The sequence below is a fragment of the Rhinopithecus bieti genome, unplaced genomic scaffold (genome assembly GCF_001698545.2).
Source record: "Rhinopithecus bieti isolate Rb0 unplaced genomic scaffold, ASM169854v2 scaffold_1106, whole genome shotgun sequence".
Lineage (NCBI taxonomy): Eukaryota > Metazoa > Chordata > Mammalia > Primates > Cercopithecidae > Rhinopithecus > Rhinopithecus bieti.
This window is the reverse complement of record NW_016803367.1, coordinates 1,090,105-1,107,553: the sequence shown is the minus strand read 5'-3', so window position 1 is coordinate 1,107,553 and position 17,449 is coordinate 1,090,105. Positions and strand designations below refer to the sequence as shown.

The 17,449-nt window shown below is 37.7% G+C and overlaps 1 long non-coding RNA gene across 1 annotated transcript in view; it reads left to right on the top strand.

Annotated features, from left to right (window-relative positions):
- The window catches only part of LOC108535322 (uncharacterized), a 33,848-nt gene extending 16,657 nt beyond the window's left edge, over positions 1 to 17,191 (top strand). The window contains exon 2 of the long non-coding RNA XR_001887206.1: positions 16,885 to 17,191. This is a non-coding gene — a long non-coding RNA (uncharacterized LOC108535322). The remainder of the gene's footprint in view (positions 1 to 16,884) is intronic.
- Positions 17,192 to 17,449: the final 258 nt, after the last annotated feature.

The following is a 17,449-nucleotide window of genomic DNA, read 5'->3' as shown; positions in this document are numbered from 1 at the left end:
TTATTCTATAAAACTCTTCCAGTAAACTGAATAGGAAGAAAAACTTCCCAGTTGATTTTTTTTCCTTCTGAATTTCAACTGTTATTTTTGATAGAGTGGGTACATGTGTAAGTTTGTTACATGAGTATATTGCACCAGGTAGTAAGCACAGTACCCAATAGGTAGTTTTTCAGCCCACATGTCCTTAGTGATTAGCGATATTACCCTAATACCAGCGCAATGTCATAAAATTCTATACTAAAAAAAAGAAAGAAAGAAACCTACAGACCAATAGTCCTGTAAGGTTAAAGAGTACAAGGTACGTTTAAAAAATCCATTACATTTCTATATATCACCAACAAATTGGAAGTTGAAATATTAAGAACCAATGCCATTTAAAATAACATCAAAAAATATAAAATACTTATGACAAATCTGACAAATCACACATAAGACCCGTATACTAAAATTATAAAACTAGCTGAGAAAAATTAAAGACCAAAATAAATAGAAAAAAATACTGTGGTCAAGGATCCAAAAAAATATTATTATTAAGATGTCCTCCAATTTTGTTCTTTCTCAAAACAAGCCTATCCTCAGTCCGTTACATTCTAATAAAAATTTTAGAATCAGCTTGTCAATTTCTACTGTAGAAAAAGAATAAAGTTAAAGGGTTTCCATTACTTGCCTTCAAGATTTGTTATAGAATTGCCTATAATTCTACAATTATCACGTCAGTGTTGTATTAGTGCTGTGATTGACAAAAAGACCAGTGAAACAGAATGGAGAGTCTGAAAAATAGACCCACACATAGATGCATGACTAATTTTTCACAAGAGCGCAAAGGCAATGCAATGGGAAAGGGGGTCATTTCAAGAAATGGTGCTATAACAATTGGATGGCTATTTGCAAAAAAATTAATAATAATAAACTTTGATCCACACCTCTCATCATATTCAAAAATTAACTCATTATGGGTCATGGACCTAAAATGTAAACCTAAAACTATAAAACTTCTAGAAGAAAACATAGGCAAATACCTTTTGACCTTGAGTTAGGCAATGATTCTTAGATATGATACAAACAGAAACATTTATTTAAAAATCATAGGCTGGGTTCAATGTCTCATGCCTGTAATCCTAGCTCTTTGGGAGGCCAAGGCAAGCAGATGGATTGAGCCCAGGTGTTCTAGACCAGCCTCGGCAACATGGGAAAACTCCGTCTCTACAAAAAAGAGAAAAATTAGCCAGGCACAGTGGCACATGCCTATAATACCAGCTACTTGGGAGGCTGAGGTGGGAGGATCACTTGAGCCAGGCGGCGGAGGTTACAGTGAGCCGAAATTGCGCCACTGCGCTCCAGCCTGAGCAACAGGAGTGAAGCCCTGTCTCAAAAAAAAGACAAAAAGTCAAACTGAAATACATAAAAATTAAGAGTTTCTGTTCTTCAGAAGATATTTTCAAGAGAATGAAAAGACACACCAAAGACTAAAGAAAACATTTTCAAAACAGTATTTGCAAATTATTTGTATCTAATCAGGAACTCACATCTATAGTGTATTTCAAAACCCAAAACTCAATAGTAAGAAAAAAAATCTAATTATTTAAATGGTCAAAAGATTGGCACAAACATTTCATAAAAATATATATATGGATGACAAGCACATAAAAATATGTTCAACATCATTAGTCATTAAGGAAATGCAAACTTAGGACTACAAGATACCATTACACATTTATTAGAATGTCTAAAATTAAGAATACTGATAACAGTTCCTTAGAAGTTAAACATATACCTACCATATAAGTTGTTCATTCCAGTTTTAGGTTTTTTCCCAAGAGAAATAAAAACATATGTCCATACAAAGACTTGTGTGAGACTGTTCATAGCAGCTATATTCACAAAAGCCATAGATTGTAAACAACTCAAATGTAAATCAACAAATGAATGGGTAATAAAATTGTGGTATATCCATAAAATGGAATATTCTCAGCAACAAAAAGTGATAAACTATTATTATACAAAACGACATGGATAAATCTCAAAATAATCATGCTGAGTACAAGAAACCAGACCAAAAAAAAAGAATACATACTCTGTAATGTCATGTTTATAAAATTCTGGAAAATGCAAACTAGTCTATGGTAACAGAAAGCAGATCAATGCTTATTGGGGGTATGGGGAAGTGGAGAGGAAAAACAAAAGGAAGCAATTAAAGGGATACAAGGAGATGGTTGGGGGTAATGGATGTATACGATATCTTAATTATGGTGATGCTTTCATGGGTGGATATATATGTCAAAACTTGTCAAGTGGTATTCTTTAAACATGTGCAATACCTCAATAAAGATGGTTTCAAAAATGACATCCAGTACATAGGTTAGGGTTCAAAATAGAGTCCAATTATTTGTCTAGAAATCAGTAGAGTGGAGATATGCCAAAAGGAATAGCCATAATCATTAGAGACCTTCCTGCCACTAGACCTAGAGAGTACCTGGCTATAGGAATGCTTTCTTCAATATGCTCTCAGACAGGCAATTTTTTTTATTTTACATGTTCTAAGTGCTGTGCTTTATCCATGTAATTTTGGTCTGTCTTTGAACAATCTTCTAGCTCCATGCCCTCCCATTCTGATTAGAGGGTGTGCTATTTTTCCCTTGAAATGTCTCAGGCTCTTGGGGCCTGCCATCTAAGAAGAAGGCTTGTATTCACTCAGTTTTCCACACAGCATATTTCAAATATCCCGGTTCATAACTACCTTTATTGTTAAACATCAAACTCTTATTCAAACCATGTGGCGCCTGTTCTATAATGAGATGTTATGTGTCCAGGATCTAGAGATGCTGCAGCCAACTACCTCTTGGAGTCAGAATGCTCCCCCTGAAATGTTCGTGTTATTTGGGCCTAGTTACCCAGCATTATCCATTCCCCGTTGCCCAGCACAATCTGAAATAATACAAAATATAATTTCACAAACATAGTTCTGATCACTATGCTAAGAGTTAAGTGGATACAGTGAAAAAAAAGTTATTACCATCAGAAAGTGAAGGTGGCCACTTTCACTTCCCAAAACATGGAGTAGATGTACACTTTCCTATTCCTTGCACTAAGTACAACAAAATACCAAGGATATTATATAAAAAAGAAGTCTAAGCAGACTGAAAATTAGGGAAGATGGATAAGATAAGGACCTTGGAAGCCAAAGAATGATAGAGTGGTGGGTTCCCTGGGTTGTTTTGGATCATATATATCCCAGAATTGGAGTTAAAGAATCTAGCCGCCCAGAAATGTCAATGGGTACAAACCAAAAAAAAAAGAATGTAGCCAAAAGAACAGGAGTCAGTTTAGTGACACATAAAACTTTTAGACGATAATTGCTCTATTCCAACCAAACACCACAGGGAGAAAAGAAAAAAAAGCTATGCTCCTGGAACTTTCTGCAAGATAGACCATATGATAGGCCATAAAAATGAGCCTCAGTAAATTTAAGAAAATTGAAATTATATCAAGCACTCTCTCAGATCACAGTAGAATAAAACTGGAAATCAACTCCAAAAGGAACCTTCAAAACCATGTAAATACATGGAAAATAAATAACCTGCTCCTGAATGAGCATTGGGTAAAAAATGAAATCAACACGGAAATTTAAAAATTCTTCAGACTGAATGACAATAATGACACAACCTATCAAAAGCTCTGGGATACAGCAAAGGCGGTTGCTAAGGCGAAAGTTCATAGCCCTAAATGCCTACATCAAAAAGTCTGAAAGGGCATAAATAGCCAATCTAAGGTCACACCTCAAGGAACTGGAGAAACAAAAAGAAACCAAACCCAAACACAGCAGAAGAAAGGAAATAGCCAACATCAGAGCAGAACTAAATGAAACTGAAACAAACAAACAAAAAAATACAAAAGATAAATGAAACTACAGCTGGTTCTTTGAAAAGACAAATAAAATTGATAGACCATTAGCAAGATTAACCAAGAAAAGGAGAGAGAAAATCCCAATAACGTAAGAAACAAAACAGGACACAATGGTGCTGGGATAACTGGCAAACCACATGTAGGAGAATGAAAACTGGATCCTATTCTCTCACCTAATACAAAAATCAATTCAAGATAGATTAAATATTACAACTGATGCCACTGAAATACAAAAGATCATTTAAGGCTACTATGAACACCTTTATGCACATAAACTAGAAAACCCAGAAGAGATGGATAAATTCCTGGAAAAATACAGCCCTCCTAGCTTAAATCAGGAAGAATCAGATACCCTGAATAGACCAATAACAAGCAATGAGATTGAAATGCTAATTTAAAAATTACCAACAACAACAACACAAAAGTTAAGGACCAGACGGATTCACAGCAGAATTCTACTAGACATTCAAAGAAGAATTGGTCCCAATCCTTTTGACACTATTCCACATGATAGACAAAGAAGAAGCCCTCCCTAATTAATTCTATGAAGCCAGCATCACCCTAATACAAAAACCAGGAAAGGACACAACCAAAAAAGAAAACTACAGACCAGTATCCTTGATTAACATAGATGCTAAAATCTTTAACAAAATACTAGCTAACCAAATCCAACAACATATCAAAAAGATAATCTACCATGATCAAGTGGATTTCATATCAGGGATATAGGGATGGTTTAATATNAACCAAATCCAACAACATATCAAAAAGATAATCTACCATGATCAAGTGGATTTCATATCAGGGATATAGGGATGGTTTAATATACACAAGTCAATAAATATGATACACCACATAAACAGAATTAAAAACAAAAATCATATGATCATCTCAATAGATGCAGAAAAGGCATTCAACAAAATCCAGCATCCCTTTATGATTAAAACCCTCCGCAAAATCGGCATACAAGGGACATACCTTAATGTAATAAAAGCCATCTATGAAAAACCCATAGCCAACATAATATTGAATGGGCAAAACTTGAAAGCATTCCCTCTAAGGACTGGGACAAGACAAGGATACACACTCTCGTCACTCCTCTTCATCATAGTACTGGAAGTCCTAGCCACAGCATTCAGACAAGAGAAACAAATAAAGGGCATTCAAATCAGTAAAGAGAAAATCAACCTGTCACTGTTTGCTGACAATATGATCATTTACCTTGAAAATCCTAAGGACTCCTCCAGAAAGCTCCTAGAACTGATAAAAGAATTCAGCAAACTTTCCGGATACAAGATTAATGTACACAAATCAGTAGTTCTTCTACATACCAACAACAACTAAGCAGAGAATTAAATCAAGATCTCAACCCTTTTTATAATAGCTGCAAAAAAAAAATCAAAGACTTAGGAATGTACCTAACAAAAGAGTCAAAAGACCTCTACAAGAAAAATTACAAAACACTGCTGAAAGAAATGACAGATAACACAAACAAATGGAAACACATTCCATGCTAATGGATGGGCAATACTGCCAAAAGCAATCTACAAATTAAATGAATCCCCACCAAAATATCACCATCATTCTTCACAGAATTAGAAAAAAACAATTCTAAAATTCATATGGAACCAAAAAAGAGTCCACATAGCCAAAGCAAAAAGAACAAATCTGGAGGCATCACACTACTTAATTTCAAACTATACTATAAGGCCATAGTCACCATAACAGCGTGGTACTGGTATAAAAATAGGCATATAGACCAATGGAACAGAATAGAGAACCCAGAAATAAACCCAAATACCTACAGCAACTGATCTATCAACAAAGTAAACAAAAACATCAAATGGGGAAAGGACACCTTTTCAACAAATGGTGCTGGATAATTGGCAAACCACATGTAGGAGAATGAAACTGGATCCTAATCTCTCACCTAATACAAAAATCAACTCAAGATGGATTAAGATCTTAAACCTAAGATCAGAAACTATAAAATTCCAGAAGATAACATTGGAAAAACCATTGTAGACATTGGCTTAGGCAAGGATTTCATGACCAAGAACCCAAAAGCAAATGCAATAAAAACAAAGATTAATAGCTGAGACCTAATTAAACTAAAGAGCTTTTACACTCCCCCCTCCGCCCCCGGCAAAAGGAACAGTCAGCAGAGTAAACAGACAACCCACAGAGTGGGAGAAAATTTTTACAATCTATACATCTGACAAAGGACTAATATCCAGAATCTACAACAAACTCAAACAAATCAGTAAGAAAAAGCCAACAATCCCATCAAAAAGTGGGCTAAGGACATGGATAGACAATTATCAAAAGAAGATATAGAAATGGCCAAAAAACATATGAAAAAATGCTCAACATCACTAATGGATTAGGGAAATTCAAATCAAAACCACAATGTGATACCATCTTACTCCTGCAAGAATGGCCATACTCAAAAAAATTTTTAAAAAGTAGATGTGGCATGGATGCACTGTACTCAGAGGAAAAGAAGTCATTATTCAAAAAAGATACTTGCACATGCATGTTTATAACAGCACAATTCACAATTGCAAAATTGTGGAACCAACCCAAATACCCATCAATCAACAAGTGGATAAAGAAACTGTTATATAGATATAGATATACATATAGGTATATATCAATATAGATATACATATAGATATAGATATAGATATCATAGCCATAAAAAGGAATGAATTAACAGCATTTGCAGTGACCTGGATGAGATTAGAGACCTGGATGAGATTAGTAAGTCAACTAACTCAGGAATGGAAAACCAAACATCTTCTGTTCTCACTGATATGTAGGAGCTAAGCTATGAGGACGCAAAGGCATAAGAATGATACAATGGACTTTGGGGGACTTGGGGGGAAGAGTGGGAGGGGATGAGGAATAAAAGACTACAAATATGGTACAGTGAATACTGCTCAGGTGATGGCTGCACCAAAATCTCACAAATCACCACTAAAGAACTTACTCATGTAACCGAATACCACCTGTACCCCAAAAACTTATGGAAAAATTTTTTTTAAAATTTTAAATAAAAGCTATGGTCCTACCCCACCCATGCTAGCACAGGCTAAGTAGGCAGCCTAGACTTCTAACCTAACAAGGCTGTAATAAGGTGTCCCAGCATCTCTGACAGAATGGTATCCAGTGAGGGAGCTGAGACTATCTTTCCTGACAGCCGGTAATGAGGCCTCCCCACAATATTGGTGGAAACCATATGAGGAGCCTAGACTTCCAACTCACTCAACAGCAAGGAGACATACTTCCCTTCCTGGTGGGGAGGTGTCAGAGGAGGCCTGGCAGAGAATCAGGACTTTCACCAACACCCACCAGTAATGAGATCACTCTCACCAAAGTGTCAGTGCAGACCACATGGAGAGCTAGAACTCTCACTCCCGTCCAGCAGTTACAAAGAGTCCCATACCTTTGGTGTCAACAGAGGCCAGGTGGGTTAGAAATTTTACCTGTACCTGATAGCAACAAGTTAGTGACCTCCCCTTCCCCTGCTGGAGCAGTGTCTGAGAAGCTAGTCATAACAGAAAGTTTAAATAAGATCCAGAATCTTATGAAAATATCTAGGTTTCGAGCAAAAATTACTTCTCAATGAACCAGGAATATCTCCAAATGACCATTCACTGGGAAAAGACAGCCTCTTCAACAGATGATGTTAGGAATACTAGACAGCCACATGCAAAAAAAAAAAAAAAAAAGGTGAAGTTGAATTCTTACCTTACACCACATATAAAAAGTTAACTCCAAATGAATCAAAGACCTAAATGTAAGAGCTAAAACTATAAAACTCTTAGAAAGAAAAAAAACAGAAGGGGAAACTCATGTCATTGGATTTGGCGAATTTTCTTGAATATGTTACCAAAACCACAGACAACAAAAGTAAAAACAGACAAATTGAACTACACCAAAATTTAAGATTTCTGTGCATCAAGGAATATAATAGAGCAAAAAGGTAACCTATGAAATAAAACAAAATATTTGTAAATAATATATCTGATAAAAGGTTAATATCCAGAATATATACAGAACTCTTATTCTGTAACAATAAAATCAACCCAATTTTAAAACGAGCAAAGGTCTTAAATAGGTATTTCTCCAAAGATGATATACAAAGGACCAACAAGCCCATGAAAAGATGCTCAACATCACAAATCATTAGGTAAATGCAAGTCAAAACCACAAAGAGATACCACCTCACACCCATTAGATAGTCACTAACAAAAGAACAAAAAAAAATAAGTATTTTTTACTTAATAATAAGGATGTGGAGAAACTGGAACCCTTGTGCATTGTTGGCAGAAACGTAAAATGGTGCAGCTGCTATGGAAAACAGTATGGCAGTTCCTCAAAAAATTATAAATAGAATGACCATATGACCTAGCAATTTTACCTCTGAGACTGGAAGAGATATTTGTATATGCATGTTCATGGCAGCATTGTTGACAACAGCCAAGAGTTGGAAGCAAGCCAAGTGTGCATCAACAGACGAACGGATAAGCAAAATGTGTTATGTACATACAACGGAAGATTATCCTTATAAAGGAAAGAAACTGACAAATCCTACAGTGTGTCTGAACCTTGAGAACACTGCGCTAAGTGAAGTAAGCCTGTCATAAAAATACAAATACTGTATGATTTCACTATACGAAGTATCCAAAGTAGTCAAATTCATGTAAACAACAAGAATGGAGTTTGCCAGGGATTGGAGAAGAGGGGGAAATAGGGAATTGTTGTTTGATAGAGTTTCAGTTTTGTAGGATGAATCCCATAAAGATTAGTTGCACAACAGTATGGCTATACTTAACACTACTGAACTACACACCTAAAAACGGTTAAGATCATAAATTTTATGCTGTGTGAACTTTACCACAAATGAAAATTTAAAACAATTTTAACCAATTGTTGCTGTAAACATTCATATACAAATTTTTACCTGACTCTAAATTAAGTGTATTGCACCATTTTACATTCCTATCAACAATAAGTGATCCAGTTTCTCCACATCTTCTCTAGCATTTTGACATAAGTTCTGGGATACATGTGCAGAACCTTCAGGTTTGTTACATAGGTATCCATGTGTCATGGTGGTTTGCTGCAACTATCAACCCATCACCTAGGTTTTAAGCCCCAAAAGCATTAGCTATTTGTCCCAATGCTCTCCCGCCCCTCACTCCCGACAGGTGTGTATTGTTCCCCTCCCCGTGGACACTATTTTTTATGTCAGCTATTCTGATAGCTGTGTAATAATATCTCATTGTAGTTTTAATTTGTATTTCCCCAATGGCTAATGATGTTGAACATCTTCCCACATGCTTATTTGCCAACTGCATATTCTCTTTGGTGAAATGTCTCTCTATATCTTTCACCTTTTTTCTAATTAGATTTCATTTTTATTACCTAGTTTACAAATTATGTAAAATTTGGAAGATTTTTCAGAAACAAAAGTGTCTACCTATGAAGAAAACAAACACATGAGTACAAATAAAATTTTAAAAGACAACATTTGATTAAACAAACAAAAGAATAAACAATAACACTCTGCAGTTTCTCAGTAGTGACATATAACTAATACCTGTGGTGATGAATATATTAATGGTTCCCTGGCCCACTGAGTCACTTTGAAATAGACCCAATATCCTGGCTGTCATCCATGATATGACAGCTTACAGTCCAGAGGCTCTGCAGGAATCGCTTCAGTGGGTCAGTCTCCACCAATTCAGGAACCAACCATGTTCTTTAGTCAGACATGAGGTTGAAACAAGTCTGTTTAACTCAACTGAAAGAGAATGTCTGTTTCTCCTAACTCCCTACTGCCTTCCTCAAGTTTACCAGCAGAACAAAGGTAATTATAATTATAATAATAGCTACTAGCATAAGCACAGTTTTTATAGTTTATGAAAGGTTTTCAAAATTAACTTAATCTTCTGTTGTCTTATCTAATTCAGTAAAATTAAAATGTTATTGCAGTTAAAAAATTAACTGATGTTTTACAATTCTCAGGAAAGCTGCAAGTCTAGAAAATAATCATTAAAATTATACTTTATTCTGCTAAATCAATGAAATTTTTTGGAAACAACCTCAACCCCCAATCCCAACCCCCCGCCACCAAGGGCAGCTTAGCAGTGCTTAAAGAAATCCAGAATTTTCTCCAAACACATATTGGAATTTTATTAGTTGACCTCCACAGCTAGACCAAAGAGCTGAGATCAGACTAAAGACCAAAAATATCTTTTTTCCCTATGAGTAGTACCCTTCTGGTTTTTTATCAAAACACATTCTCCTTGAGTTTGAATATTGAATAACCATCTCACACTTCAGCTGAAGAATTGAATTCACCTTGTTTTCACATGTTGCTATGCTGAGGGCACAGAGGATTCAACCACACTCTCACAGTGGATTTCTATCACTGGAACTTTTGTGGACTATTCTGAAGTTTTTCCACTAAACAGCTATTGTCTGTGTCCTCCTTAGATTCAAATTATGCACTAGAATTCCCTCATCTAGATTCATCAACAAGCTTCTTCACTTTTAATTCCACTTTCTTGGTTCTCTGAAGCTTTTTTTCCCTCTCTAGTTTGTTTTCTTAACATAATCTGCATTTAACTATCTCTGTATTCTTGAAAAGTACCTTTTTTACTCCTCCTTGTGGAGAACCTCTGCTAAGGCAGTGCAGAAGGGAAATGCAGGGTTGTAGTCCCCACACAAAATTCCCACTGGGCCACTGCTTAGTGGAACCATGAGAAGAGGGCCACCGTCCTCCAGACTCCAGAATGTTGGATCCACCAATGGCTTGAACCACGTGCCTGCAAAAGCTGCAGACACTCAACACCAGACTGTGAAAGCAGCCAGGATGTATGTACCCTGCAAAATCACAGGGGTAGAGCTGCCCAAGGCCATGGGAGCCCACCTCCTGCATCAGCATGACTTGAGACATAGAGTCAAAGAAGATCATTTTGGAACTTTAAGGTTTAATGACTGCCCTGTTAGATGCATGGGGTCTGTGGCCCCTTTGTTTTGGCCAATTTCTCTCATTTGCAATGAGTGTATTTGCACAATGCCTGTACCCCCATTGTATATAGGAAGTAAGTAACTTGCTTTTGGTTTTACAGGTTCATAGGCGGAAGGGACTTGCCTTGTCTCAGATGAGACTTGTGCTATCAAGTTTTGAGTTAATGCTGAAATGAGTTAAGACTTTGGGGGACTGTTGGGAAGGCATGATTGGTTTTGAAATGTGAGGGCATGAGATTTGGGAGGGGCCGGGGCAAAATGATATTTGGCTGTGTCCCCACCCAAATCTCATCTTTAATTGTAGTTCCCATAATTCCCACATGTTGTAGAAGGGACCCAGTGGGAGGTAACTGAATCATGAGGGCAGATCTTTCCCATGCTGTTCTTATGATAGTGAATAAGTCTCATGAGATCTAATGGTTATATGAAGGGGAGTTCCCCCACACACGCCATCTTGCCTGCAGACATGTAAGACATGACTTTGCTCCTCATTCACCTTCAGCCAGGATTGTGAGACCTCCCCAGCCATGTGGAACTGTGAGTCCATTAAACCTCTTTCCTTTATAAATTACCCAGTCTTAGGTATGTCTTTATTAGCAGTGTGAGAACAGACTAATACACTCCTTTATTTAATGCCAAATAACAAATCAACAGGCAATAAAGATTCTCATGCAAACAATTAGAAGTATGGAGATTCTTAAAAGTCATTATTTATTATAATTTTAAGAAATCCATAACATTTCCTTAGGGCTTTCATTTATCTATTGTGTACCAAGAACCGAAGATACAATGATTGACTAGGTGAGAATGCCACCCTTGAGAAGCTCACATTCGAGAGACAAACACATAAACTAACAATTGCAGTACAATGAGGTCATCGCTATGATAAAGCCGTGGACAAAGTGCCTTGAAATCCTGAGTAGCAAACTGGTTAATTTAAAAAGCAATATGAGTGTGAGCTTAGAAAGAAAGATAAATATAAAGTAAGCAACAAGCTAAGGAGATTCATACACACATGCAGCTCTTATTGAGCTACCATCAGATGCATGGCATTCTCCTAAGCATATGACACCATTACAATGGACAGAGCAGGTCCACTTACACATGTATCTTACACTCTGCTGGGGGAGATGGATAATTAGGAAACACATTTTTTTAGCAGTAAGTATTACAATGAAAATCAAACAAGGTAACTGAGTGAAGAGTGATTTGGGGGCTATTTTAAGCTGGCTAGCCAGTAAGAGTCTATTTAATGCCAAAGAATGGGATTGCACTGCCCAGATTTTGTTTCCTGACAGGTCCATCATTTCAATACTGCTTACTAGAGATATCTCACAAAGACTAAAGAATGTTTAGCAAAAGACTTCGTAACCTGATTAAAAGCACTTGCTACTAAAAACCAAGAGGATGTCAGAAGAAAACCTAGGAATTAATGCAAAGCTATGAGAGCTGAGTCATAAAGATAAAAAGAAAAACCCATAATGGAAACTATGCCTAGTAATTCTCAGGAGAGAATGGAACAATTTCAGAAGAACTAATACTTTTTTTTTTTTTCTTTTTTATTTTATTTTACTTTAAGTTACAGGATGCATGTACAGAATGTGCAGGTTGGTTACATAGGTATACATGTGCCTTGGTGGTTTGCTGCACCTATCAACCCATTATCTAGGTTTTAAGACCCGCATGCATTAGCTATTTGTCCTAATGCTCTCCTCCACCCCTTACCCACCCCCCACTGACAGGCCTTGGTGTGTTTTGTTCCCTTCTCTGTGTCCATGTGTCAGAAGAACAAATACTTAATCCTTAATAAGTGAAAAGGCAATCACTGATGCAAGTTTCTTGTGAATTCTTCCAGAGGTACCCTATGCATAGGATGCTTGTGAATCTTTTTCTTAGGGTGTGATCTGGTTTGTGTAGGGGGGAGAACATACCCTAACTTGCTATAAAACTCTTCTGTACTAATTTTTCATATTTAAAGCATTTTAGAAATTATTCTATATCAGTACACAAAACTTTGTCTCTTTTTTAAAAGCTGCATATTGACCTATTATTTATTTAACCATTAAATTTGCAGTGTAAATGACAGACATTGAGGTCGTGTGAGGAATTGGCCACCTGTTCACCAAACTCGTTTCTTTTTCCTGAACACACAGCTGGGCCTTATTTCCCACCTTTCCTCACATTTTGGTGTGGTCCAGTGACCGTGTCCTAGCCAATAAAATGTGAATAGAAATGATGCGTGCCATTTCCAGGCCTGGCCCATGAACACCTGATCCTCCATGCTGTTACCCCTTTCACCAATTTGATGCACATAAGCAAGATGACCTTAGCAAGCTCATGCTGAAAATGGTGGAACCACAGAATACAAGGATCCTGAGTTTCTGAATCAATATTTGAAGGAGAACCACCAATCAATCAGGGACACCCATGCTGGACTTTAAATAAGTGATAAATCAACTTCAAATGTGTTTGAACTATTGGAGGATTTGTTAGTTACAGTAAATAGTATTATTATATAAAGTTGTTCCCATTTCTACTACTGTAGAAACTGGAGTGTTGAATTTTACCTGAGACCTGTGCTCCTGGAAAACAGGGGTGATTAAAGACATCTCCCCACTCTTTTGTGTTCTCTTCTAAAGAGAAACACGCTTCCCCATGTGCCTTAGCCAGACATGGACACTCCAAATATCCAAATTTTGTCTTACACATGATTAGCTGAACTGTTTTGTTCCCTATAAGCAATAGAAGCAAAACATCTATTAACTAAACTTTGGTTAAATTTCTCTCCATTCCCCAGGCTCACCCTCAGCCTGAGTGAGCATAAACTCCTCCTTAACTGTCCCTTCCAACAGTAAGCTTTCCTGAGAGTTAATATATGTGGTGAGCACACGGTTGGTGTTAAACAAATGTTAGCTATTACTATGAATGGACTTAGTGGACTTCATCAGTTCACCAGTTTCCTGATGGGAGCCCCAAGGCTTCCCTCAATTCTCTTTTTCCTTTCACTACCCCTTCCCTCTCCAGAGGGCCCACACTACAGTCGTTCCTAAGAACCCTGGCTTATGAACCCCAATAGCAAAGGAAGGAGAGAGAAGCAGAAACAGGGGGAAAAATAGAGGGAGGAAAACTGACAATGAAAGCCAGCCTTTTGCTTCACTCACACTGATGTTAGAGCAGAAGTGGAATGCTTAAAAAGGAAGATAAAACTGCCACAGCTGTAGAACACCTTCATGTAAATTAATAGGTTTAGCACAGCCTAGAAAGACATGTCAAAATCAGAGGGAAACAGCTGGGAGCACTGGTTGAAGTCTTCAGCCAACTTTGGCTGTGAACAACTTTGTGCGTTATTACAGCTCTCCACTCTCTCCCCTGAGCTTGGCATGGGGCCTAGCACATAGAAGGCACTCAATAAAACTCTCAATGAATGAATGAAGGAACCACCACACAGTTTCTCCATTGAGAGAAGGGAGGTCGGAGGTCATCTGGCCATAGATCTGGCCGTTAATACCAGTCAAGGAGGTCCTTTAAGACTTTTTTTCTTAAGTTCCCAAACAAATCTCTACATAATTTTTTCAAGAGATTCAACAGGTAGAAAGGCAGAAGATCTTTTGATGAAGCCTTTGTAGTCCTCCATTTACTAGTCAGTTTTTGGGCGGTGATCTAGGCTTTTCTGGATAATACTCATACATTATGGTTAAAACCCCAGGGAAGTCTTTTCCTCCCAATTTTTACCTTCCTTCTCAGTTTCCCTTAAGGTGTTGTCCCTTCTAATACCATTCTAAATCAGAAAAATACCTGTGAGCCTGTGAAGGCACTTGGGCCCCTTACAGGTGAGGAGAGGATGGTGGAGGGCTGAGGAGGCTGGAATACAGGAAGGCGTCATGCCACCTTCTAGCTTTCAGTGCAGTGGTCCTGAGGGAAAAGTCAGGCAGCTGTAAAAGATGAGGATCAGGTGAGGGTTAGGCCAGAAAATCTCTATAAGCCTCTCAGTTCTAACATTCTGTAAAACTGAGCATGCCACCTAACAGTATTGTAGTAAGGTTGAGTTTTTCATTGAATTTATAACTGGTTCTACATGCTAGGCATGAACATATGTCCCCTAACCCAAATCCCCCTTCATAGAAGGATTTGGTATCCAGCATGGAGACTGTGATCAGCAAGACAGCTTCCAGCTGTCAGCTGCTTCAGGGTCTAGTTCAGCTGTAGAGAGCTGTCTCACCCGAGGTCATGCCATTCCAGGACAGCCAACTTCCAGTGACTGGGCAAGGAGGCTATACAGGCACAGCCATTTGGTCCAAAGCAAGGTACCCTAACAAGCAATACTTGCCCACAGCTGCCTGCCCCAGGTTGGCCGAAGCTTGGTCAGACTGGCACCACAGTTTAACCTCTCCTTCTGCCCAATCCTGCTTCCCCTTCCCTTCACAGGTGCTGAGCCCTAATAATTCATCTGTTACCCCAAACTCTGCTGGAAGCATCTGCTTCCAGAAAACCCTACCTATGACATTTTATACGAGTCCAAAGGGTGAGTTTCTAAATTACTTGGAATAAATAAATGGCCTCCCAAGAGGACTATTTCAAAGAACAAGTTTCACTGGGAGAGGCAAGCTCTATTACGTTGGTTTGCAGGAGGAAACAGCTTCAGCACTTAATACATTTTAGTCCTTTAAGGAAGAGATTGTGATCCCCTATTATGGGCAAATACAGAATTTGTGGCTGAGAGGAAAGTTTTGATTCAGAGACCTATGGGCTAAATTCTCCTTGAATTTGGTGTCCGTGTGATGCTGGAAAGCGATGGTACTTGGTGGGAGCAAAGAATAAGAAAAGTCAGTGCAAGTCCAATGACTCATGCAGTTTGAAGGTGGATCTGTTTGAGTCATGTCTAGGAAAAAGGTGAAGCTATCACTGCTAATGGGATGGCAGCTCAAGGAAATGGAAAGGCTGTTACCAAGGCAATCTGAAGAACCAGTGTGCAATCTTAGCTGCCTCTTTTCTGCAGGGAAATCAGCAATGAGAATAGGACAACCAAACAGAAATCTCTGTTTTTCAAAACCTACTAAGTTGTCCTAATTCCCCTGCAAAATAAAATTCTCCTCAGAGAGAACGTCTTATGAATATGATGTCCTTAATGAAGGTGAATGCTGATTTATTGCAGAAGAAATAAAGCAGGAATTAGAAAGAACTTTGTATGGCACACAATGATAGGCATCCTCTGAAATACACATTTATGTGGTTACTTGGACATGTGGTTTAAACATACTTTAGAAAGTTTTACTAAATATAGAGCTATCATTTATAGTTGGTTAAATTCAATGTTTATGGCTCTTCTTATAAAATGTCGCTTAGGAAAATAACTCCATTTTAAACTAGAGCTAAAATTTGTAGCAGACAATATTAGACACTTACCTGCACTCAAATACAGCCAGAAGTACCTGGAAATTTACTTTCCCCTGAAGCAGCCCTTGACCAATTATTGACAAATGTAGGGTATGAAGGTCCAGCTCCCTTGTCTGGGAGTAAGAGTAAGAGCTAGTGACACTCCCATCACCAGGATTAACTTAACCTCTATGGTTCCCAGCGAGATCAAGTTGAAGCTTCCCCCTGTGGGACCTCGCATGAAATCATATCCTTAATTGGTTCCCACTCCTTCCCTGTCTTTCTTTCCCTACTCCCCTGCCAGTCTCCCCTGGGAGAACTGGTACAATAAATCACTTGCACACAAACCTTGCCCTTGAGTCAGTTCCTAGAAAACCCTATCTAAGACCATTGTATCCCAAATGTCCTGGCCCTCACTAGCTTATAGATCATAAAATAAAATTACATTCTTTTTATACCACAAAAATCATAGCATATGCCTCCTTTTATTCTGTTATTCATTCAAAAGATATACTGTGCTAAGAGCTGGGGATACAGAGGCAAACATAGTTTCTATCTTTGCAGAGATTAAACTCCAGGTCTGAGAGTCAGATAACAGCCCTCTTCAAGACAACCAGTCAAGTTTGGCGCTCCAGTCCCTGAGCCATATTGGTCTGTCCTGCTTTGACTCCACCCCTTTTCCACATCAGCTCCTGTGAAGCCACCCCAGAAGAACACCACTATTCATTTACATTGGCTGATTCTCCATATGTCCAAACCTTCCAGTCCTCAAGAAACAAGTACAGCTGAGTTCTGGGTAGAAATGGAGAACATGACCCTCTCTTCACTCTGTGCCATGTTTTATATAAGAAATAAAGAAGAAGCATATAAATATATATGTGCATATGTTTGCGTGTGTGTATATACACATATATATTAATATGTTATATAAATACAAAACATATCTTATTTTTATTAAAAGAAACTAACAAAATGAGGGGAAGGTTGGAAGAGATAGAAATGAGAATATTTCCAAGTATATTTTATACAGTTTTAGTTTTGAAACATGTAAATGTTTTACATATTCAAAAAATAAAATTAAAAAAGAAAAATGTACTCCATTAAACAAAATACAAATAGAAATAAATGA